Source organism: Chiloscyllium punctatum, chromosome 36, assembly GCF_047496795.1.
Source record: "Chiloscyllium punctatum isolate Juve2018m chromosome 36, sChiPun1.3, whole genome shotgun sequence".
NCBI lineage: Eukaryota > Metazoa > Chordata > Chondrichthyes > Orectolobiformes > Hemiscylliidae > Chiloscyllium > Chiloscyllium punctatum.
In genome coordinates, this window is record NC_092774.1 from 30,035,675 (window position 1) to 30,059,785 (window position 24,111).

General features: G+C 46.2%; 1 protein-coding gene and 2 non-coding genes across 3 annotated transcripts in view; 2 read left to right on the forward strand and 1 right to left on the reverse strand.

The window, feature by feature from the left end:
• The window catches only part of LOC140460942 (uncharacterized), a 128,111-nt gene that overhangs the window by 61,969 nt on the left and 42,031 nt on the right, over positions 1-24,111 (forward strand). The window lies entirely within an intron of this gene.
• On the forward strand, positions 3,593-3,664 carry trnaw-cca (transfer RNA tryptophan (anticodon CCA)). The gene has a single exon. It is a non-coding gene; the product is annotated as a tRNA-Trp (tRNA).
• trnan-guu (transfer RNA asparagine (anticodon GUU)) lies at positions 12,075-12,148 on the reverse strand. The gene has a single exon. It is a non-coding gene; the product is annotated as a tRNA-Asn (tRNA).

Sequence of the window (24,111 nt, forward strand, 5' to 3'; positions counted from 1 at the left end):
GGTCCACATGGGGGAGATGTCGTTCAGTTGCCCGAAGTGCTGGAAGGCCTTCAGCAATTCCTCAGCCATGCTGAGGTACCAGTCCGTTCACACCGGGGAGAAGACGTTCTCCTGCCCGAGTGTGGGAAGTGCTTTACCCGCTCCTCCACACTGCTGAAGCACCAGCTGGTCCACACGGGTGGGGGAGGGGGAGGCCATTCTGCTGCCCTGAGTGCGGGAAGGCCTTCAGCAATTCCTCCACCCTGCTGAAGCACCAGTGTGTCCACACTGGGGAGAGACCCTTCAGCTGGCCCGAGTGTGGCAAGAGGTTCATGTTTTCCTGCAACTTGCGGAAGCACCAGCGGGGGCACCAGCTCTCCCAGCAATCAGATCCAACCAGTGACGCTGCCTTCGGTCACCCCCCAGGACTGAATCTGCTGCCAGTTCTGACAGTGGGTGCAGTGGGAGAATAGTTGGGCTGTTATTGTTTTCTGCTGGAATGCAATTGCCCCCCCCTACACCCCACAAAACCAACCCCATGGTTGCTCAGGGTTAGCACTGCTGCCTCATGGCACCAGGAACTAAGGAATAATTCCACCCTTGGGGGTCTGTGTGCAATTTATGAAGGGTAGGAAAATGGATCTGAGTTGGTTAGTCTTCGGAAGATCAGTGCAGATATGTTCGGCTGAAGGACCTGTTTTTCCACATTGTAGGAGTTCTACGATCCTATGAGCTTTGCTTTCAGGGGACACTGCTGCTCATTGAGCCAGGGACTGCACATTGCCAATGAAATGATCTAGAGAAACCTAAGACCGCAAGACCATCAGAGCAGATGTTAGACCAATGGGCCGGACGAGTATACTCTGCCATTAATTAGAGACAAAAGTAGTGCAGATGAGATTAGCTACAGTGTGGAAACAGGCCATTCATCCCAACAAGTCCACATCGACCCTCCGAAGAGTAACCCATCCAGACCCATTTCCCTCTGACTAATGTACCTAACTCTATGGGCAATTAAGCATGGCCCATCCACATGACCTGCACATCTTTGGTTTATGGAAGAAAACAGGATCATCCAGAGAAAACCCACGCAGACACTGGGAGAATGTGCAAACTCCTCACAGACAACCACCCAAGGCTGGAATCAAACCTGGTTCCCTGGCGCTGTGAGGCTGCAGGTGTAACCACTGAGTCACTACATATTGCAACCCGAGGTAGGCAAGCAGGAGGTTGGGAGCCAGCAAGCCAGGCAGCACCAGGGTGTGGAGTAGTCAGCGTTTTGGGTATTAACCCTTCTTCAGGACTGAAACGTTGACTTCTCTGTGAGAAACGATTTACGGAAATGTTGTTGGGGGTTGGAGGATTTGAGCTACAGGGAGAGGCTGAATAGGCTGGGGCTGTTTTCACTGGAGCATTGGAGGCAGCGGAGTGATCTAATTGAGGTTACAAAATCATGAGGGGCATGTACAGGGTAATAGACAAGGTCTTTTCCCTGGGCTGGGGGAGTCCAGAACTAGAGGGCATAGGTTTAGGGTAAGAGGCGAAATGTATAAAAAGGGACAACTTCTTTATGCAGAGGGTGGTACTTATATGAAATGAGCTGCCAGAGTATATGGGTCAAGTGTTGTCAAATGGGACGAGATTAATTTAGGATATCAGGTCAGCATGGACAAGTTGGACCGAAGGGTCTGTTTCCATGCTGTACGTGTCTCTGACTACTGGTCCTGATGTAAGTTTAAAATCGAGTCCAAGTAACTTTGAATAGTTCAATCTTGTTGAGCTCACCTCCTGAAAAGTTTCAGATGAATCCCTCTGAGAGATACTGTTTAAACATGCTGAGTTGGTCAAAGTATCCCATCAAGTTCAACACAAACCCAGAGTTGAAGAAGTCAGAAGTCAGAACACCAAGGGGACCAAAACTGATCACAATATTCCAGGTGCAGCCTCATCAACGTCCTGTATAACGACAACATAACTTGCCAACATCTGTACTCAATTCCCTAACCAATGAAGGTCAGTGTGCTGAAACCTCTATTCACTGCCTTGTGTACCGATGTTGTCAGAGATATAGGACCTACATTAAACTGATGGGCAATCCAGCTGCTGAGAGCCCAGAAGCAGAGTAGTGCTGCGTGAGTGTGCTAGGCTTTAGATTTTGACACCACCTCCCCACACTTCTGGAGACCTCAGGTCTGTAGCTTGCCTTCTTATCCTTGACGGTTTTCCACCTGTTTGAAACAGCCTGTCCTGCAATTAACCCCTTTACGCCAAGGCATTCCTTCTACAGGCTGAATTAATTGTCCTTCTGTCACACAGTTATTAAACACCATTATCTCATCTGTCCAAAGGAACAGCTCATTGTTTTGCCTCCTCCTGCCCAGCGATAGTTAATGTATGTTATTTGTTAACTCCCTTGTAGCAGTTTCTCATTGGCCCTTTCGTTTCTTGGTCCAGAAGGAGTTATTGCTGACTCATGGAGTTATCAAAGTTCTGGAGTTTACAGGATCACACCACATTCCTCTCTGCCTCCCCCAGGAATAACGATTGCTCCTGAGATACTCACAGTTCCTGACGTTCCTTGATATCCCCAAATACAATCCATATGTCAGGAAATCACTGGTGCTGCCCTGACATAGATAGTCATTGTTTGAACAGAAGATTATGGGGAGAAAATGCAGAAATCCGAAATGCAAAGAGACTTAGGAGTTCAAGTCCAGGATTTTCTCAAAGTAAACTTGCAGGTTGAATTGCACTTTCCCCTGCAAGTGCCGAATGTGTGACGCCAGCCCATTTACCTATTCCCTCCTCGCTATCCAAGGGGCCAAACTTACCTTCCAGGTGAAGCAGCACTTTACCTGCACTACCCACAATCCAGTCTACTGCATTTGCTGCTCACAATATGGCCTCATCTACATTGGGGAAAACGAACCGTAAACTGGATGACTGCTGCACAGAACATCTACGTTCTGCCTGCAAAAAAGACCCTGAGCTTCCAGTTGCCTGCCAATTCCACACCCCACCCTGTTCCCTGTCCAACATCTCTGTCTCAGGTTTGCTGTTGTGTTCCAGCGAAGCTCAGCACCAGCAGAACGAAGAGCACCGAATATTACACTTGGGGACCATACATCCCTCCGGTCCCAATATCGAATTCAACAATTCTAGGGCCTGAACTCCATGGTATCCTCGTCCCTGCCGCACACGCCAAGCCCTGTTATCACACAGTCTGTCATTCCACACTACTTAACCACGAACAGTCTCCATTAACAGTTATTCACCCTCTCACGCAGATCGTTATCAACTCCTTTTTCTGTCCAACAGTTCTTCCTTCGCTTTGGGCTCTGTCCTGATCTCCGCCTTCCTCCCACAATATCTCCTGCATATAAACCGACATTTTCCCAATCACCATCTGTTCTGTGGAAGGGTCACCGGCAACTCCTGTTTTTTGTTCCTGATATACAGCATCCGCAGTTCTTTCAGATTTTTATTGAGAGAGAGTTGGACATTGTTTCGAGAGACAGAAGGAGAAGGGGGAGAAACAGAACAGACATGAACGTAAAATCATTGTAGTGCGATCACTTCCCTTAAGCATGAATAGAGGGGATGGGTCATCTGTGAGCTTGTGGCGCAACGGTAGCGCGTCTGACTCCAGATCAGAAGGTTGCGTGTTCAAATCACGTCAGGCTCACTACAGTCAACCTCTAACATTTCAAATGAAGAAAGGAGTACGTCGGTTATATCGAATCTTCTTTGCAGAAGCTTTCGATCACATGTGAATCTTTGCTGTCAGTTTGATTTGTGAACACTGTGTCGGGGAGGTGGTGTGCCCATTGTTTGGGTAAATGCTCAGCTCCCCGCAATGTGAGAAGTCGAACACAAACTGTTCATTACGGTATTTAAACACACAGCCGCTTCGTTCAGTTGGTGACAGCGCAGTGTGAATAACATTATACCGATATTTTTACAACATAATCTAGAGATTTCCATCCAGGTTTTAGTCACATCAAACTGCCACGCAATGCTGTTATGGCCCCAGTAAACTATAATAACGTGAAGATCGCTGGGATGATTTTCTACATCCGACTGCAATATAAACACAGATCATTGTTTCCAGTTTTGGTGGAACAAAATACATCATATTGATGGAAAATTACAGTTAGTGCAAACACAGCTAGCCATCGATAAATATTAATCCTGTTCACTTCAATGGCCAAATTTCAATTCAGAAACCAAGTGCACTCGGCTGTTTGTAACAGAGACAACATGACAAAATGGCTCATAGGAGGAGAAATGGGACATTGAGGAGAAGTGAAATGTTTGCTTTTGGTCACCTCCACAATTGTTAGGAAAACAGGTTGAAAGGATTCTTAAAAGGTGTCTGAAGTAGTGGTGAGGGATAACACTTCAGACAGCGCAAAGTGGAAGACCACTTTCTAGTGGAAGAAAAAGACATTCCTTATTTCTGAAAGAACTGGGAAACAGAAGAGGGAATGAAATCTGACTTGGGAGCTATTTCCTATTTGTTGAGGATGTTGCTTCATCACAGTCTTGGGTTAGAGCATAAGCTCTTCATCAGGAATAAAGGGTGGCCCAAGGGGGCTGAGAGATAAATGGGAAGGAAGTGGGGCTGGAGGGAAGGCAGCTGGGAGTGCAATAGGTAGATGGAGGTAGGGATTGATGGTGATAGGTCAGAGATGAGGGTGAAGTAAATAGGTGAGAAGCAAGGTGGACAGGTATGACAGGTCAAGAGGTTGGTGTCGAATTGGAAGGTTGGATTTGGGACAAGGTGGGGGAGAGGAAATAAGGAAACTGATGAAAACTGCATTGATACCATGTGGTTGGAGGGTCCTAAAGCAGAAGTTGAGGTGTTTTTCCTACAAGTGTCGGGTAGCAAGAGGTTGGCAGTGGAGGAGGCCCAGGACTTGCATGTCCTTGGTGGGATGGGAGGGGGACTTAAAGTGGTAAAAACAATGACTGCAGATGCTGAAAACCAAATACTGGAAGAGTGGTGCTGGAAGAGCACAGCAGTTCAGGCAGCATCCAACGAGCAGTGAAATCGACGTTTTGGGCAAAAGCCCTTCATCAGGAATAAGGCAGTGAGCCTGAAGCGTGGAGAGATAAGCTAGAGGAGGGTGGGATAAAGTGTTTAGCCACAGGGCGGTGTGTCGGTTAGAATTAGAGTCCAAGAGTTGTTCCCTGAAATATTCGGTTAGTTGGCATCCAGTTTCCCCAATGTGGTTGAGACCATATTGCGAGCAATGGACATAATCTTATTAATACATTGCATAAGTCTTAGCCTGCCAGAATTATTTTCTTTTATTAAATTAAAGAAAATTTTTATTCAATTGGATGACTGCATGAAACGGTTTCTTGGTCAGATTTGAATCATCACTCCCAAATGAGACGATGCCATGAATATCAGTGAACTGCTCTTTTTGTTAAAAACCACAAGTTCTTGATTTATTTTCACAACTTACTGGTATTCACACCTGCACATTCAATGTCAAACTCTGACATCTGAAATTAAATTACAGCATTAATTTTGACTTGAACTATTCGAACAAACAAATTAATAGCACACAGTGAATCGCAAGTCTGATTAATCTGAAATTAAATTTGACCAAAAAAATATAAAATCAAGATGGGAGATAAGAAATGGGGGAAGGGCAGAAGGCAAGAAATGCAGCATCATAGAAAGTGCTCCCCCAGAGTGTGCATTTTACCAACCACCACTGCTAAATATAAACACTCTGATATGATCCTTCGGTTTTAATGTAAACCATAGCCCCTTACAGGAGGTACCATTTAAATGAGTTAAAAATACAAGCATTGAGCAAATCCAGCTTCCAGCCGTACCCCGCGCTTCTTGGAGCTTGGACCTTCCTCCAGCGCTGGGGGGTTGTTGAACTCCTGGGCTCCAGCGGCCACGCCTCCACTGAAGAAGCTTTGGGAAGCAGATGCAAAGGCAAGATGCAGAACAGAGAACCTTTGTATATGAAAGTAGCTTACAGAGACATTGAGCAATAGAATCACATGGTTTTTACCCATCGACCTCTGGGTTATCTACCCAGCACACTCACGCAGCAATTCTCTACTTCTGTGCTCCCAGCAGCTGGACCATGGATCAGTTTAAAGTAGGTCCTATATCTCTGTTTACATCGGTACATAAGGCAGTGAAGAAAGGTTTCAGCACACTGGCCTTCATCAGTTAGGGAACTGAGTACAGATGTTGGCAAGTTATGTTGTAGTTATACAGGACGTTGATGAGGCTGCACCTGGAATATTGTGATCAGTTTTGGTCCCCTTGGTGTTCTGACTTCTGACTTCTTCAACTTTGGGTTTGTGTTGAACTTGATGGGATACTTTGTCCAACTCAGCATGTTTAAACAGTATCTCTCAGAGGGATTCATCTGAAACTTTTGAGGAGGTGAGCTCAACAAGATTGAACTATTCAAAGTTACTTGGACTCTGTTTTAAACTTACATCAGGACCAGTAGTCAGAGACACGTACAGCATGGAAACAGACCCTTCGGTCCAACTTGTCCATGCTGACCTGATATCCTATATTAATCTACTCCCATTTGACAGCACCTGACCCATATACTCTGGCCGCTCATTTCATATAAGTACCACCCTCTGCATGAAGAAGTTGTCCCTTTAATTTGTTTCGCCTCTTACCCTAAACTTGTGCCCTCTAGTTCTGGACTCCCCTACCCAAGGAAAGGACATTGTCTATTACACTGTCAATGCCCCTCATGATTGTATAACCGGTATTAGGTCCCTTCTCTGCCTCCGATGCTCCAGTGAAAACAACCCCACGCTATTCAGCCGCTCCCTGCAGCTGAAACCCTCCAACCCCCAGCAACATTCATGTAAATCTTTTCTCATAGATAAGTCACTCTTTCAGTCATGAAGAAGGGTTAATACCCAAAACGCTGACTACTCCACATCCTGGTGCTACCTGGCTTGCTGTATTCTCCCAACCCCCGGCTTGCCAACTTCGGGTTGCAATATGTCGTGGCTCAGTGATTACCACTGCAGCCTCACAGCGCCAGGGACCCAGATTTGATTCCAGCCTTGGGTGGCTGTCTGTGAGGAATTTGCACTATCCCCCAATGTCTGAGTGAGTTTTCTCTGGGTGATCCTGTTTTCTTCCGTAAACCAAAGATGTGCAGGTCATGTGGATGGGCCATGCTTAATTGCCCATAGAGGTAGGTACATTAGTCAGAGGGAAATGGGTCTGGATGGGTTACACTTCGGAGGGTCGGTGTGGACTTGTTGGGACAAATGGCCTGTTTCCACACTGTAGCTAATCTCATCCAATACATTTGTTACTAACGAATGGCAGAGTAGGCCAAACTTCTTCTCCGATGGTCTTGCGGTCTTAGGTTTCTCTGGATCATTTCATTGGCAATGTGCAGTCCCGGGCTCAATGAGCAACAGTGTCCACTGAAGGCAAAGCTCATAGAATCATAGAACCCCCACAATTTGGAAACAGGTCCTTCAGCCAAACAGATCTGCACTGATCTTCGGAAAACTAACCCACTCAGATCCATTATCCTATCCTCCATAACTTGCACACAGACTCCCAAGGGTGGAATTATTCCTGAGTTCCTGGTGCCATGAGGCAGCAGTGCTAAACCTGAGCCACCATGGAGTTGTGATGTTGGGGTGTCGGGAAGGCAATTGCAGTCCAGCAGAAGACTAAAACAGCCCACCGACTCTCCCACTGCACCCACTGTCAGAAATGGCAGGAGGTTCAGACCTGGGAGGTGACTGAAGGCATCATCACTGGTCGGATCTGATTGCTGGGAGCGCTGGTGCCCCCGCTAGTGCTTCCGCAAGTTGTAGGAAAACATGAACCTCTTCCCACACTCGGTCCAGCTGGAGGGCATCTCCCAGGTGTGGGCACATTGGTGCTTCAGTAGGGCAAAGGAATTGCTGAAGGCTTTCCCACACTTAGGGCAGCAGAATGGCCTCCCCTCCTCCGCCACTGTTCCCCCCCCCCCCCCCCCAACACGCCCGTGTGGTCCAGCTGGTGATTCAGCAGTGTGGATGAGCAGGTAAAGACCTTCCCACATTCGGGGCAGGAGAATGGCTTCTCCCCGGTGTGGATAGACTGGTGCCTCAGCAGGGCCGAGGAATTGCTGAAGGCCTTCCTGCACATAGGGCAACTGAGCGACCTCTCGACCATTTGGACACACCAATGGGCCAGTACATCGGAGGAAAGAGCAATGCCCCTCCTGCAGTTGGGGCAGAAGAACGGCCTCTCAGTGTGGACCCACTGGTGTCTCAACAGATGGGAAGAACTGCTGAAGGCCATCTCGCACTTGGGGCCGGAGAACAGCCTTCCACGGTGTGGGCCAACTGGTCCGTCAGCAGGGCAGAGGAGTCACTGAAGGCCTTCCCACATTCAGGGCAGCAGAAGGGCCTCTTCCCCTCTGTGGACCCATTGGTGCTTCAGAACCCTTTCAAATTTCACAATATCCTTCTGATTGGAGGGACACCAGAATTGCACACAATATTCTAAAAGTGGTCTCACAAATGTCCTGTACAGCCACAACATAACTTCGCAACTCCAATTCAGGTAGCATCCAAGCAGCTTCGAAATCGACGTTTCGGGCAAAAGCCCTTCGTCAGGAATAAAGGCAGTGAGCCTGAAGCATGGAGAGATAAGCTTATCTACGTTTTTCTCTTGTGGTGTTCGTAGTTTCTCTGTGCTGCAGTGTGTCGTGGCTCGTTGAAATAATGTCCTGATGCAGCTTCGTTTGTGGGTGTTGGGATGATTGCTTCTGTGGTTAAGTATTTGGTTTGTGTGTGTTGTTTTTCTGTAGATGCTAGTTTGAAGTTCCCCGTTGACTGTTCGCTCTACTGTGACATCGAAGAATGCTGTTTATTGTTGTTCTCCTCTTTTTCAAACTAGGAGCCCCCCTCAGGCCATAGTCTCACTACCTGGAACACCAATATACAGACTAGTCAAAGGCCTCCACTGAGGACTAAAACACCAAGTCGAAGATTCATGCCACTCCATTTACTCCATCCAAGAATTCCTGAACACCAAAGACACGAAGATAGAAGAGGATGGAATAATGTTGTCCTTTGACATAACAGCCCTGTTCACATCCATTAACATCAACGTGGCCAAAGAAAACTGAAGATACTACTCGAAGAACTAAAGACAAAAACACAGAACCAACTTCAGCAGCAAAGATAACACTGTCAACCTCGTGGAACTGTGCCTTATCACCCACTTTATATTCAGTAACAAGCCCTACAAACAAATCAACGAAACGCCCATGAAACACTTCTGTCATCAAAAAATGAAACAAATTAGAGGAAACCTACAACACCATCAACAATCTCCTTCCTGGCATAAAATTAACAAAAGAGGAGAACAACAACAAAGTGCCATTTCTAGATGTCACAGTAGACCGAACAGTCAATGATAAATTCAAAACAGCCTCTGCAGGAAAGCCACACACGCGAGCCAAGTACTTAGCTACAGAAGTAATCATCCCTGCACATACAAACAAATCTGAACGAGGACACTGTTTCAACGAACCACAAAACAGTGCAGCAGCCAGTGACTCCGAAGACCAACAAGTAACTCTACAACTTTAAGGAGAACGAGCAGCCAAAAAAGCACACTGCAAATTGCTTCCCTGACCGGGAATCGAACCCGGGTCACGGTATTTAGAAGGCTTCCACCAAAGTTGTTTCTTGTATCCATTGCTCCCGATGCGGTCTCCCCTACATTGGGGAGACTGGAGCCCCGTCGCAGAGTCAAGTCACAGCGTTTGAGGGAACGTCTCCAGGACACCCGTCGCCCTGTGGCCCAACATTTCAACCTCCCCTCCCACTCTGCCAGGGACATGCAGGACCTGGGCCTCCTCCATCGCCCCTCCCTCCCCACCCGATGGCTGGGGTAAGAACGCCCCAACTTCTGCCTCGGATACATTCAACCCCAGGACATCGATGTGGACTGCACCAGTTTCCTCATTTCCACTCCCCCCACCTTACCTGAGTTCCAACCTTCCAACTGAGCGCTGTCCTCAGGACCTGTCAATCTCCCTTCCCACCTATCCACTCCACCCTCCTCTCTGACCTGTCACCTACGTCCTCAACCCCATTCACCTATTGTACTCTTTGCTACCTTTGGCCCAGCACCCCCCAATTTATCTCTCCACCCTGGAAGCGTCCTGCCTCTGTTCCTGATGAAGGGCTTTTGCCCGAAACGTCGATTTTCCTGCTCCTCGGAAGCTGTCTGACCTGCTGTGCTTTTCCAGCACCACTCTGATCTAAACTCTGGTTTCCAGCATCTACAGTCCTCACTTTTGCCTAACCAATAAACGCAGTGTGCCGATTTCACATCAACAAACTGACACAAGCGGACACAACGTCTACAGAAACCCTAGCACATTACTTTACATTAAAGACATCTGGGAAATGATGTCCAGACAACTCAACCCTCTCAGCATCATGGTAGCCCACAAACCTCCCAACACACTCAAACAGCGGCTAATGAACCTGAAATACCCGATACAAACAACCAGCAAACGAATGTTATTTATAAAATACCATACAAGGAAATATATACATGAACTCTGCCACACAGGTCTCTGTGGCAAGAAATGCTGGGATGAGATAAGGAAGATTTTTTTCAGCCAAAACGAATCGGCACTGACTGGACAGCCATTTAAAATCAAGGCTGTCAGCCCAGGATGGAAGATCCGAAGGGATGGACAGTTTTCTTATTTCCTGAAGATTTACAAAGGTGAGACTGGGTTTTGGTGCTTGTTCCCTTTCCACTCCCAAGAGCCGCAGTGGTTGGGGCGGTGTGTTGGGGAAAGTGAAATGTGCCCGTGAGCAGCGTGTGGGGCTATTTCAGCTTCCCCTCCTCTGACAGCGCTGTGAGTTGACTCTGATGTTCTCAGGGACATTTACTGACGCGAGACAGTGAAAGGATTCTCATTCCCGCAGATCAGGAATTCAAACCATATGCCGGCTTCAGGACAATGAGAAAGATTAATTGGGGTGTGTGAAGAAGCTGTGAGCTGTATTTCAAACAGGTAGGTGGAGTCAGATGCATCATCCATTGCGCCCCGGCCCTGTGCGTATCTAACGCCACCATGCTGCAGAGTTCTGACGTTAACACGGACATGCGCAGCAATGGGAACATTCACAATGTGAACAACCAAAGATAATCTAAATCACAGATTCCCTTCCACAGGCCCAACTTTGTGAAGCAGTATCTTTCATTGGCAAATCAAACACCTTTGTCCTCAGGTGCCTGCTTAACTTCGATCACGACTTCACGCCCCTCACTGTTCTCGTCTCATTTCAAAACACTTGGCTCATCGCCTCAAAAGCAGCTCTGTGGGTATCTGCTTGTTCCACCCTGACATGCAGTGGGCTACAAATTCCCGACCAGTCCCAATGTGATTGAAATATTTCAACCCGTCCACTGACTGCATTTAAAAAAAACCGTGGAGCAATCTCCTTTTCTTTCTGACGACAGTTCTCAACTGTAGTCGGCAGGGTTCATACCTGCGTGGGGGAACAGGAATGGATTTCATGTCCATCGCATTCACCACTCGGCCCACCAATACAGAACCACACTGACAGCTTCATTTCCCAGGTCTGTCTGCCTGTGGAGCTGCGAAAGAGTAAATCATTGCTGAGTTTGTTTGAATCCAATCACTTCACAGGTTTCAAAAGGGTTAAATATCTGCAAATGGCGAGTCTGAGTGTTTCATCCCGAAAGATGAAATGGACGTTCAGTCAAAAACAGAAATTGCAGGAGCAACTCAGGAGGTCAGGCAGCATCTGTGGAAAGAGAATCAGAGACAATATTTCAGAACTCGTTTTTTTCCTCATCCAGGTACAGCCAAACCTGCTGAGTTTTTCCAGCAGTTTCGCTTTCTGTCTCGGATTCTCAGCATCCGCAGTCCTTTACGTTAGAAATTCAATCAATTCAGAAACCCCTTTGTGCTGCCTCAGTGGAAAAGATTTCCGTTTGGGAAACATTTTCCTGAAACCATTAAGAACGTACACGTTCGCAGCCAAGAAAGCGGTAGGAGCGAGAACAAGAAACACACCGTCCCTGGGTGGTCTCGAACCACCAACCTTTCGGTTAACAGCCGAACGCGCTGACCAATTGCGCCACAGAGACAGACCCGAGCGCCAGGCCCACAGTGTCTTTGAGGAACCTACTATTCAATTCATAATTCAACCCGCCCCGCCCAAAATTACCATTGTCTTCTATCAGTTTTACTTTTCCATAATAAAGCCTTGGACATTCATTATGGAGACATGGGGACAGCCTGATCCCACCATCTGCAGGCACATCCATGTCACGACGAACGAACTCTCCTTCACCGGGGCCATCGCCCTCCGAGCCTTTCAGTGTTTTGCTTTTTCCCGAATTTTCTCATTGGCCCCGAGCCGAGAATGGGTTTGAATTCCTGATGTGCAGAGAATTCTTTCAATGTCTCGGGTCAGTTCATGTCCCGAGAATATCAGAGTCAATCAGCCTCTTAAACAAGGGGACGGTGTCTGGACTGTCTCTGCTCAGTCCGTCAGTTCATCCTTCATTCTCCTCTAATTCCACTTCCCAAAGAGTTTCTAAAGATTCACAAAGCTGGAGACTGGGATTTGTGTTTTACTTCCTGAACATTTTTCCACCTGCTAACTGACAATATTTTGCCAAAACCTCTTCCCCATTGTAACACATGCATCATGTCCAGGGATGAGGAATTTCCATTTTGTGGAGACATTCCCAAGTTTGGGAATGTTCTCTTTGGAGCAAAGAAGGTTAACTGGAGATTTCCAGGGGTTTTTGTCAATGATGGGAGAAGACGTGGTGTTTTCGCTGCTCGTTGGATGCTGCCTGAACTGCTGTGCTCTTCCAGCACCACTAATCCAGTATTTGGTTTTCAGCATCTGCAGTCATTGTTTTTACCTTGTTGATTTTAACCCTACTGCGAATCCTCTTGCAAGGATGCCTGCCTTGAAGAAGTTTTCCTCCTCTCTCTACAAGAATCTCAGTGAGTCCCTCTCCCACTGCAACTCCCAGGTCATTTCCTCTGCTCTGAAGCTCTTCAACCATGTTATGAAACAAACTCGGTACCACAGCCACATTTGCCTAGTTTCAAACTTCCAGCTCAGTTACTGTCTCCTTGACTTGTCCGACCTGCCTATCTTCTTTTCCACCTATCCACTCCACCCTCTCCTCCTTGACCTATCACCTTCATCTCCTCCCCCACTCACCCATTGTACTCTATGCTACTCTCTCCCCACCCCCACCCTCCACTAGCTGATCTCTCCATGCTTCAGGCTCACTGCCTTTATTCCTGATGAAGGGCTTTTGCCCGAAATGTCGATATCGCTGCTCGTTGGATGCTGCCTGAACTGCTGTGCTCTTCCAGCACCACTAATCCAGTATTTGGTTTTCAGCATCTGCAGTCATTGTTTTTACCTTAATGATCAGAAGAACCTATTGCCACTAACTAGGGTCAGTTACCAGAGGACAGGGATTGCAGTTCTTTAATGGAAAGCAGCATTTGTGTCAAACAAACACAGCGAATACTGCAGAAAGCCAACGGGTCGAGTAGCATCAGTGGAAAGGTAAACAGAGCCGACGTTTTGAGTGTGCTACGGTTTTTGTTCAGAACTCAGTCATTTGCCTCTTCCCGAAGTTGGTCCAGGCCTGTGTCTCAATTGGCAAACACATGGCAAGTGCAGTGCCGCAATGTGAAGTTATAGCCTTTGCTGTTTAAAAATAAAAGCAGTGCATTGTTGAAATGGTGACATATTGGAATGTGGAGAAAGTGAGGACTGGAGGTGAAAGTCGAAAAATGTGGCACTGGAAAAGCACAACAAGTCAGGCAGCATCTGAGGAGCAGGTCAGGGAACGTTTCGGGAACACGCCCTTCATCAGGAATGATGTATGGATGTACTAAGGGGTCTCAGAGTCCCTCCATACCAGTCAATGCCAGTTGTCGGGCAGATGCAGCAGGCAATGAGCAAGGCAAGTGGTATATTACGAAGAGGAATTGAGTTCAGAAGTGGGGTCATTGAACTTATTCAAGGCGAAGTTCATCTGATTTTTGAACAACAAAGAAGTGGATGCTTATGGGGGGAGGTAAGAAAATGGTTTTAAGACCAGCACAGATCAGTCACAGAGTCAGACAGCACTGAACAGACCCTTCATCCAACTAGTCCGTGCTGAGTATGTTCTCAAACTAAACTCGGCCCACCTACCAGTGTTTGGCCCATAAACCTTCGAAACTTTCGTATTCATGTACTTATCCAAATGTCTTTTAAACGTTGTAACTGTACATGTATAAAATCATGAGGGGCATGGATAGGATAAATAGACAAAGTCTTTTCCTGGGGTGGGTGAGTCCAGACCGAGAGGGCATGGGTTTCGTGTTAGAGGGGAAAGATACAAAAGAGTTCTAAGGGGCAACTTTTTCACGCAGAGGATGGTACGTTTATTGAATGATCTGCCAGAGGAAGTGGTGAAGGCTAGTACGATTGCAACATTTAAAAGGCATTTGGGTAGGTGTATGAATAGGAAGGGTTTGGAGGGATATGGGGCCGTGTGCTGTCAGGTGGGACTAGATTGGGTTGGGATAGTTGGTCGGCATGGACAAGTTGGACCAAACAGTCTGTTTCTGTGCTGTACATCTCTATCTCAATGTCCAACATACTCAGTGACCTGGCCTCCACAGTTTTCTGTGACAATGAATTCCATAGATTCACCACTCTCTGGCTAAAGAAATTTCTCCTAATCTCCATTCTCCCTTTATGCTTATGCTATGCCCATGGGTATTAGTCTCTCCTCCCAATGAAAACATCTTCCCAATGTCCACTCTGTCCAGGCCGTTCACTGTTCTATACGGTTCAGTTAGATCCCCCTTGAATGTGGGCCTGTTAATCAGCATGAACCAAACCCTTCAGGATGAGGACATCCGTGATTAGATTCAACAAAGTGAGAATGGAGGGTGAGAGTGTGGGATGGAGATTTTCAGCTTTGAGGGAATAAAGTAGGAAAGAAAGTTTAATATAAATTATAATTGATCAGATGAGCCGATGAGCCAAGGAGTAGTGGATGGAGTTTAATTTAGACAAATATGAGCTTTTGCATTTTGATGAGGCAACTCAGGACAGGACCAATGTGGTTAATGGTAAATTAATGGAATTCTGTGCTCAAGGAAGCAGTAGAGGCAGCTTCATTAAGACACTGTTGGATGTTTTTTTTTGCGTGGTAAGGGAATTAAGGGAAGTTGGGATAATGCAATTAGGAGGAGCTGAGATGATTGATCGATCCGCCATGATTTTAATGAATGGCGGAGCAGGGTCGATGGGCCAAATGGCCTACTCCTTCTATTACTTTGAAACGATAACCCTGCGTTTCCCATGGCCAACCCACCTAACCTGCACATCCCTGGACACTGGGCAATTTAGCATGGCCAATCCAAATCAAGGCCAGTGAGCAATGTAGTGATGTGGAAACCAAACACCAGAGAATGATAGAAAGGGACAAGGAGAATAAATGTACGAGCAATCAAAACTGGATTCTAACCATCACAAAAAAATAAGACTAAAAGCTCAGTATGTGAATGTGTGCTGCATTGTAACAAAAGCGAATTAATTGACTGCACACATTGTAGAGAATAATTATGATCGGAGACTCCTTACAGAGATATGGCTTCAGAATGACAAGGATTGGATCCGGAATATCGAGGGGATACGTGGCATTCAAGTCGAGTGAGAGGCTCAGTAAAGGTAGAGGGTGGGCACTGCTAATCAAAGCACTGATAGCATGGTAGTCTGGTGTCAGCTCGGATTTCAGGTCCTGAATTCTCTGTCCTCTAATCTCCCTGTTCCCACAGAGTTAAATGTTGTCTGTTCTCAGCTCTGCTCGATTTCTGTTGAAGCTTTGACCCCCTTTTACACCTTCTGGAGCAATAAAATATTCTGAGCCTCCTGGGAATGACACCTTATCTATACCCCTTCTGATTTTAAAATCTCTATAAGGTTAACTGTCAACTTCCTCGGCTCCATTGGAAAAATGTCCCAGCTTCTTCTTAACTCAAACCCTCCATTCCCTGCAACACGCTGGTAAAGTCGGGAATAGGGAATTGTATCAAATTACATAAATGTACTGTCTGAAACAATCTAGCTGTGTTCTGGCCTGAGATATTGTGAGTCCCTGGTGTAAGTAATTACGAATGCAATAATTTTGGTCACAGAATTGAACAATCATTTTGCAACAAAGGGATCTACTTTGATAAGGAGGTTTGGTCATTTCTAGGGTAAGTGAACATTTTGTAGATCAGGGAGATGAAGTTCCAGACACTTGGGAAGGGCAAGAAATGAATTTGATGAAGAAGACAAAGAACTGTGGATGCTGGAAATCTGAAACATAAACTGAGAACACTGGAAAAACTCAGCAGGACTGGAATGCATCTGTGGAGAGAAAGCAGAGTTAAAGTTTCGAGTCCAACAACCCCTCTTCAGGATTCTGAAATAGTTTGTGAGAACACCTTAAGTCATCTGCCCAGCTTTAAGACCACAATACACAGGAGCAGGATGAGGCCATTTGGCCCATCGAGTCTGCTCCACCAGTCGATCATGGCTGATATGTTTCTCTATCCCATTCTGCTGCCCTCTCCTCATAACCCTTGACCCCTTATTGATCAAGAACCTATCTCTGTCTTAAATGCCCTCAATGACTTGGCATCCTCAACCCTTCTCCTAGTGGAAACATCATCTCCACGTCCACACTGTCCAGTCATAGAGTAGCACAACGCTGCCTGACCCACTGTGACCTCCAGCATTTGTTGTTTTCAGGATGGATTCCAGCATCTCCAACAACGCGCTTCTAAATTTTGTGCCCAGTTGGTTAGCTCTCCCTGGATCCCGTGAGATTTAACCTTACTCAACAATCTACTGTGTGGTACAATTAACCAAGTTCCCAGCCCCCACCTCTTTCTGCACACATGGGCAGCACGATGGATCAGTGGTTCGCACTGCTGCCTTACAGCGCCAGGGATCCGTTTTCGATTCCAGCCTTGGGGCAACTGTCTGTGTGGAGTTTGCACATTCTCCCTGCCGTGTGTGCTGGGTTTCCTCCAGGTGCTCTGGTTTCCTCCCAACATCTAAAGGTGTGCAGTTTCGGGAGAAGTGTCCATACTAAATGGGCCCATCGTGTGCTGTAATTATAGTGGAATGGGATAGGGGAATGTGTCCACATGGGTTACGCTTTGGATGGTCAGTGTGGACTTATTGGGCTGAATGGCGTGTTTCCACATTGCAGGAATTCTACGTGGCATTCCCCCAACTCCAGAGTCTCAGCACTCTTCGTTTTTCCCATGGACAGTGTCGGGAGGGAAACAATGTTTTACACGGGAGTAAGGTTCTGTGAGTGTGAAGCTAAAAGTAAACGCAGTGCATTGCTTGAGCCATTTTCCCCGGTACACCAGAGACTGAGAGGTGATCTTACAGGCGTTTCTAGAGTCATGCGAGGCATGGACAGGGTAAAGAGACAAGGTCATTTCCGTGGGATGGGAGAAGTCCAGAACAGGAGTATAATATGTTTGAGGTGAGGCAAGCAAGTGTAAGGAATGATCTGCCGGAGGAAGTGATGGATGGAGGTCTATTTATAACATTTAAAAGGCATCTGGATGGGTATATGAATAGGACGAGTTCAGTGGGATATGGCCAAGTGCTGGTAAATGAGACGAGATTAATGTAGGCTATCTGGTCGGAGAGGATGAGTTGGACTGAAGGACCTGTCTCTGTGCTGTGTATCTCTGTGACTCTGGCTTGCCTGTAATGTTTGCCCTGCCTGTGTTCAGTTTCTATCTGGTGTCGGTGCCAATGCCTTGATATCTCATTTCCTCCATCTGCCCACTTCCACCTCGCCAGATGTTAACCATTTCGTGTCTGGTTGTTTCTCAAGAAGCTGCATTGAAGGTTCATCCTGAATTGACACTTTTTTTTGCTTCCCAAAATCAGACTTACTCACTCCTAGATGCCGTGAAAGATACTATCTTTCTGGTGGAGGTATCCAAAATTCAGAGGTGTCTATCTTGATGTTTTCACTTTTCGGTCTCTGTAAGATCCTGTATCAGTACCATCGGGAGGATTAGTTTGAGCGGAGTGAGAATAGAGGGGTGAGAGGGGGTGGGATGGTGCTTTCAATTTTGTAGAAAAAGAAAAGAATGTTCTGCAGAAAGTAGAATTGCTTGTTTGGAATTTCTAACCTGGACTGACAGTAATGACTTTTGTAATCTCTTTTTACAGATTATTTGAAGATCTGAAGACAGACGTTTCAATATCAATACATGAAGAGCTTTGCCTGAAACATTGACTCTGCTGCTCCTCAGATGCTGCCTGATCTGCTGTGCTTTGACTCTGACTCTCCAGCATTTGCAGTCCTCAATTTCACGTCAATGTCTGGCAGTCACTGAATCCATCGGGACTTTAACAATTTTCGACTATGATTCTGTGAGAAGGAACCAAGCTTTTTGGTTCCTCTTTCAGTACGTTTTCAGCATCAGTGAGACTGGAAGAGAGACCCGACTGTTGCAGCACTCTGATTGTGGAGCCAGTAAACGTTATACAGACTGGGAAAAGGAATTCACGGCAGGGAGGTGCTGTACACGCGTTTGTGTGCAGCTGAAGCTTCGGTCATGGAGAAACCCAAGGAATCCCGTCCCGTGGAGAAACCATGACAATGTGGCGACTGTGGGAAAGGCTTCCGTTTCCCAGTAACACCAGGGTGAGACTGTTCTCCTGCTCTGAGTGCGGGAAGACCTTCAGCAGTTCCTACTTTCTGCAGAGGCACCAGGGGGTCCACACAGGCGAGAGGCCATTCTCCTGCCCCGAATGCGGGAAGGCCTTCAGCTATTTCCTCCGTCCGACTGATCCACCGCCGGGTCCACATATTGGAGAAGCCCTTCAGTTGCTCCAAGTACGGGAAGGCCTTCAATGATACCTCTGCCCTGCTGAGGCACCAGCGGGTCCACACCGGGGAGAGCCCGTTCTCCTGCCTCAAGTGTGGGAAGGGCTTTACCCAGGCATCCCACCTTCGGGTCCATGCGGGGGAGAGGCTCTTCTCCTGCCCAGAGTGTGGGAAGGCCTTCAGCAATTCCTCCCACCTGCTGAGGCACAGGTGGGCCCATACCGGGGAGAGGCCGTTCACCTGCCCCGAGTGGAAGCAGAGGATCTCATCATTCTGCACCTTGCAGAAGCGCCAGCGGGCGCACCAGTGCTCCCAACAATCTGATTCTGCTGGTGTAACTGTTGTGGGTCACTGAGAGGACTGAACCCCTGCACATTCTGACAGTGCTTATCCTGGGAGAGTCGGTCGGATTTTTTTGTTTTATGCTGTCGTGCTCCTCACCCCTGCAACTTTGATTCCAGTGGGCGCTGCTGCTCGGTGATACCAATAGCTGTTCTCTTTAGTTTTTTCTTGTCCAGTTAAAAAATTATTGACTCTGTCTGGGTACGAGCTCCAGTCTGTAAGAAATAGCTGAATACTTCAGGGTGTCCATTCGCATTCAGCCGTGACCTAGAAATTAAATTTACGGTTATGTGCCTGTGAACAACTCATCATCAAAGGATTGCCCAACGGCTTGGCAATCGATTGTTGGAAACTGTTTGCTTGAATTGATAATTTTAAAAATTCTCTTCCTTTATTTACCCCTTAAGTTTCTGTCTATGGGATGGTGGAGGACTTGAACAAAGGGATTAAATCCTTGCTATTTACTGGATTATCTTGTTTAACTTTGCCCTCGTAAATTTGCAGTATTCGTAATTGTTTGTTTTAGTTTAAATTCTCATTCTGGTGTGCAAGATCTGTTCATCAAGTGTGGTTTACTTCAGGAAACTGCTGTGGGGCATTCCCAGGACTGAGCCCCTGTGTATTCTGACAGTGTGTGTGCACTGGGAGAGTCAGTGGGTTTTTTTGTTTTAATCCCTTGCCCCACCTTGCCCCGCCACCAACTGCTTCCATTGTGCGTTGCTGCTTGTTGAGCCCAGGAGCTGTTCTCTCTAGATTCTATTGTCCAGGTAAAGAATTGTTGACTCTTTCTGGGAATGAGTCCCAGCCTGTAAAAAATGGCTGAATACTTTGGGTGTCTATTCACATTCAGCAGTGACTTTTAAATCAGATTTACAGTTACGTGTCTGTGAAACAGTCATAGTCCAAGGATTGCACAAAGGCTTGGCAATCCATTTTTGGAAACTGTTTGCTTGAATTGGTAAGTTTAAAAAAAATTCTTTCTTAATTTGCCGCTTAGGTTTCAGTCTCTGAGATGGTGGGGGATTTGTTCAAAGGGTTTAAATAATTGCTATTAATTAGATTATCTTCTTTAACTTTGCTCTGGAAAATTTGCCATATTTATAATTGTTGGTTTTTGTTTAAATTATAATGTTGATGTGCAAGATCTGTTCCTCATCAAGTCTGGTTCGGAACAGTTGAGAAATTGTGGGACATTGCATGTTTTAATTTCACTGTGTTGTGAATCTAGTGACAGTGACATTCATTTGTATTGGCTTGCTTACCCTTAGTTGTCGTGTCTTCCACCCCAACTATTCACTATGGTAGTGAGTTCCGCAGTCTCACCACACTCTGAGGTTTTTCATGAAATCCTTAGTAGAGAATTGTAAGGGGAAATGTTGACAAGGGCAGAATATAGGGTCTTAACTGCAAAAGGCAGGAAGACATTCGACAAAGTAAAACCATGACAATGTCGGGATAAATAAGGAACTTTGACAGCAATGAAGAGGTCACACGTCAGAGTTCAAGATAATGGTCGTGACAAAAAGAAAAAAGTACTCTGCAGATATTGGATATAGTAATTAACCAAGTTTCTAGATGCTGTAGTTGGTTGCACACGATAATAAGAGATGAAATAACCAAAACCACTCATGTAATTTGATGACGGTAACCATAAAGCAAGTGCATACTATTGATTGATATAGGCCAATTGCGTGCAAGTAGGTCATTCAGCCCATCGAGTCAACATTGACTGACCGTCCTACCCAGACCCAGTTCGTTACCCCATCCCTGTAATCCTGCATCTCCTATGGTCAATGCACCCTCACCTGCACATCCTTTGGAATGTTGGAGGAGGCCAGAGCACCACAGGAAGCCCACGCAGACACAAGGGGAGAATGTGCAAACTCTACACAGACAGTCGGCCCAAAGGTGGGATCAAATCCAGGTCACTGATGCCGTGAGGCAGCAGTGCTAACCACCGTGACACCACCACATGCTGCTATCTTAAAAAGTGAATTTCAAAGACTCGAGAACACTTGAGAGAAAAACAAAACTCTCCTCTCTTAAATGAGAGACTAGTCTCTGGCTAGAATTGAGTTGACATTACATTTACATTAAGTCCTCTCCAGATGTTATACAGCTCCATCGGATCATCTGTTTCTTCTAAACTCAAACTGATACAAGCCCAGCCTGACATCCCCTTGTCCCCGATTATAAGTTGAGTAAATGAGCGACCCTCGACCTCACTGGCATGACAAAGGATGCCCTCAATCCAAGTTGACCTGAACAGTCTAACCTCTTGATCCCCACGCCACAATGTGGTCAGCCGCAACTCAGCCCTGAACGAGAGCAGAGGAACGGAATAGGCAGCAGTGAGGTGGACATTGCATTCCCAGAGAATATTATTCACATGAGAATGTTGTTCAGCTCACATTCGGATCACTGCAGGGACTATGTCTCCTGTCATTTAAATGTCTTTGATTCCAAGAACAGTCTAGTTTTGTTGTACATTGTGTGTGTTTTATCTGTGTTTCACTACATGATTTTCTGTTGCTGTCATTCCCATTGGGATGTGTGAATTCAGTACCAAATAATAGTCTCAGTTCTGAATTTTCCTTGAGGATTGGTGTAGAACAGACTAAGTGTCAGTCAGAATGGAAGAATCTCTACTGTTTGTTTAACCCTCTGCTGTCATTGACCTGGGACTGTACGAATGGGGAAGTGTAGAGGATGTTTTACTCTGTATCTAACCCAATGCTGTTTCTGTCTTGGCAGTGTTTGTTGGGGACAGTGTTGAGGTAGCTTCACTTGAAATTTAAGAGTAGAGGAAGCTTTATTCTGATTGTCATCCCATGCTGTTCTTGTCCTGGGAGGTTTAGATGGCATCTATAATTGAAGTGAATGCAGACTTGGCTGTGGGAGTGGAGGGTACTTCTACCTGAGCACACCCATCTTTGAGATTGCTGTGCTGATCAAGACAATCTCAGACACCTTCATGCACTTTTCCAACCAACCACAGGGTGGTTAAGGGTGGGTATAAATGCTGGCATTGCCAGCGATGCCCACACCCCATGCATGAATAAATACTTTCTGTTTAAAAGTTTACATTCACGTTCCAAACCCTCTAATGTATGATGACTTACATGGAAAATTCCTGTCTGCTGGAATTTCATATTAAAACATAGGAATGTGTCAACCATGTAGAAATATAACAAAAATAACAAATGGAGAATTTAACAGGTAATGAGCAGGACCAGAATGCTGAGTCAGCCTGAGCCCCATGGCTGAGAGTGTTCTCCCAGATGTTGAAGTTACACCAGTGCCTTTTACTCTTGCAGCTTCCACAAAAGTTTGTCCCTGATGTAAGATCATTCATTGACCCGAAGTATGAACTGTTTCTATCTCCATAGCTGGTGCCAGACTTGCTGAGTAATTCCAGCCCTTCTGCTATCCCGTTTTATGGGATTTGAGCTTCCCTAAGTCAGTGTAATGAAGAACTGCAGATGCTGGAGATCTGAAACACAAAAATGCATCAAATGCTGGAGAAACTCAACAGGACTGGCAGCACATGTGGAGAGAGAAGCAGAGTTAGCATTTCAAGTGCTGTGACCCTTCTTCACAACTGTTCTGGACTCAGGCCAGGACATTGACTCTGTTTCTTTCTTTCTCTCTGCACCGGTGTTGCCAGACTGGCTGAGTTTCTCCAGCAATTTCTGTTATGACACTTCCATAAGGTTGATGTTTGTTATCCATCCCTAAGTGCAAGGTGTCTTGCTTGTGCCAATTCAGAGGGCAGTTTAAGACTCAGCCACATTGCTGTTGGTCTGGAGTCACATGTAAGACTGACCATGCAAGGATGGCAGTTTCCCTCCTGAAAGGACATTGGTGAACATGGGTTTTTATGACAATTGACGTCAGTGCCATCGGTATCATACTGAGACTAACTTTGTGTTCCCCATTTATGATTTGAATTATTCACATCTTACCTCTTGCTGTGGTGGGATTTGAACTCATATTCCCTGGATTATTCATCCTGTGACATTATGACTACACTGTTGTTTCCCACTCTTTGCTATTTTGTGTTTGCTGTTCACGTCTTTGTCGGAGGAGACTAGGATCCAGGGACACAGCCTGATAATTAGAGGGGGTCAATTTAGAACAGAAATTAGGAGACATTTCTTCAGCCAGAGAGTGTGGGCCTGTGGAATTCATTGCTATGGAGCGCAGTGGAGGCCAGGACATCAAATGTCTTCAAGGCAGAGATTGATAAATTCTTGATTATGGAATTAAGGGCTACGGGGAGAGTGTGGGTAAGTGGAGCTGAAATGTCCATCAGCCATGATTAAATGACAGAATGGACTCAATGGGCTGAATGGCCTTACTTCCACTTCTGTGTCTTATGGTCGTAATTCATTGATGTTGACGAGATATTCTAAATTAATCTAGTCCCAAATGTCACCACATGGCCCATACCCCTCTGAACCCTTCCTATTCAGAAACCATCCAGATGCCATTCACATACTGTAATTGTACCAGCCTCCACCATTTCCTCTGGCAGCTCATTCTTTACGCTCACTAACCTCTGAGTTAAAAAGTTGCCCTTAGGTTTCTTTTAAGTCTTTGCTCATCCACCTCACCCTAAAGCTATTACACTTTAGTTCTGGACACCCCCGAACCCAGGGGACAATATTTTGTCTATTTACCCAATCCATGCCTTTCATGATTTTATAAATGTATACAAACGCCTTTTGCCACACTCGGGAAAACAGCCCAAAAGAATTCAGCTCAAACCCTCCAACACTGGCAGCATCCTTGTAAATCTTTTCTGTACGCTTTCG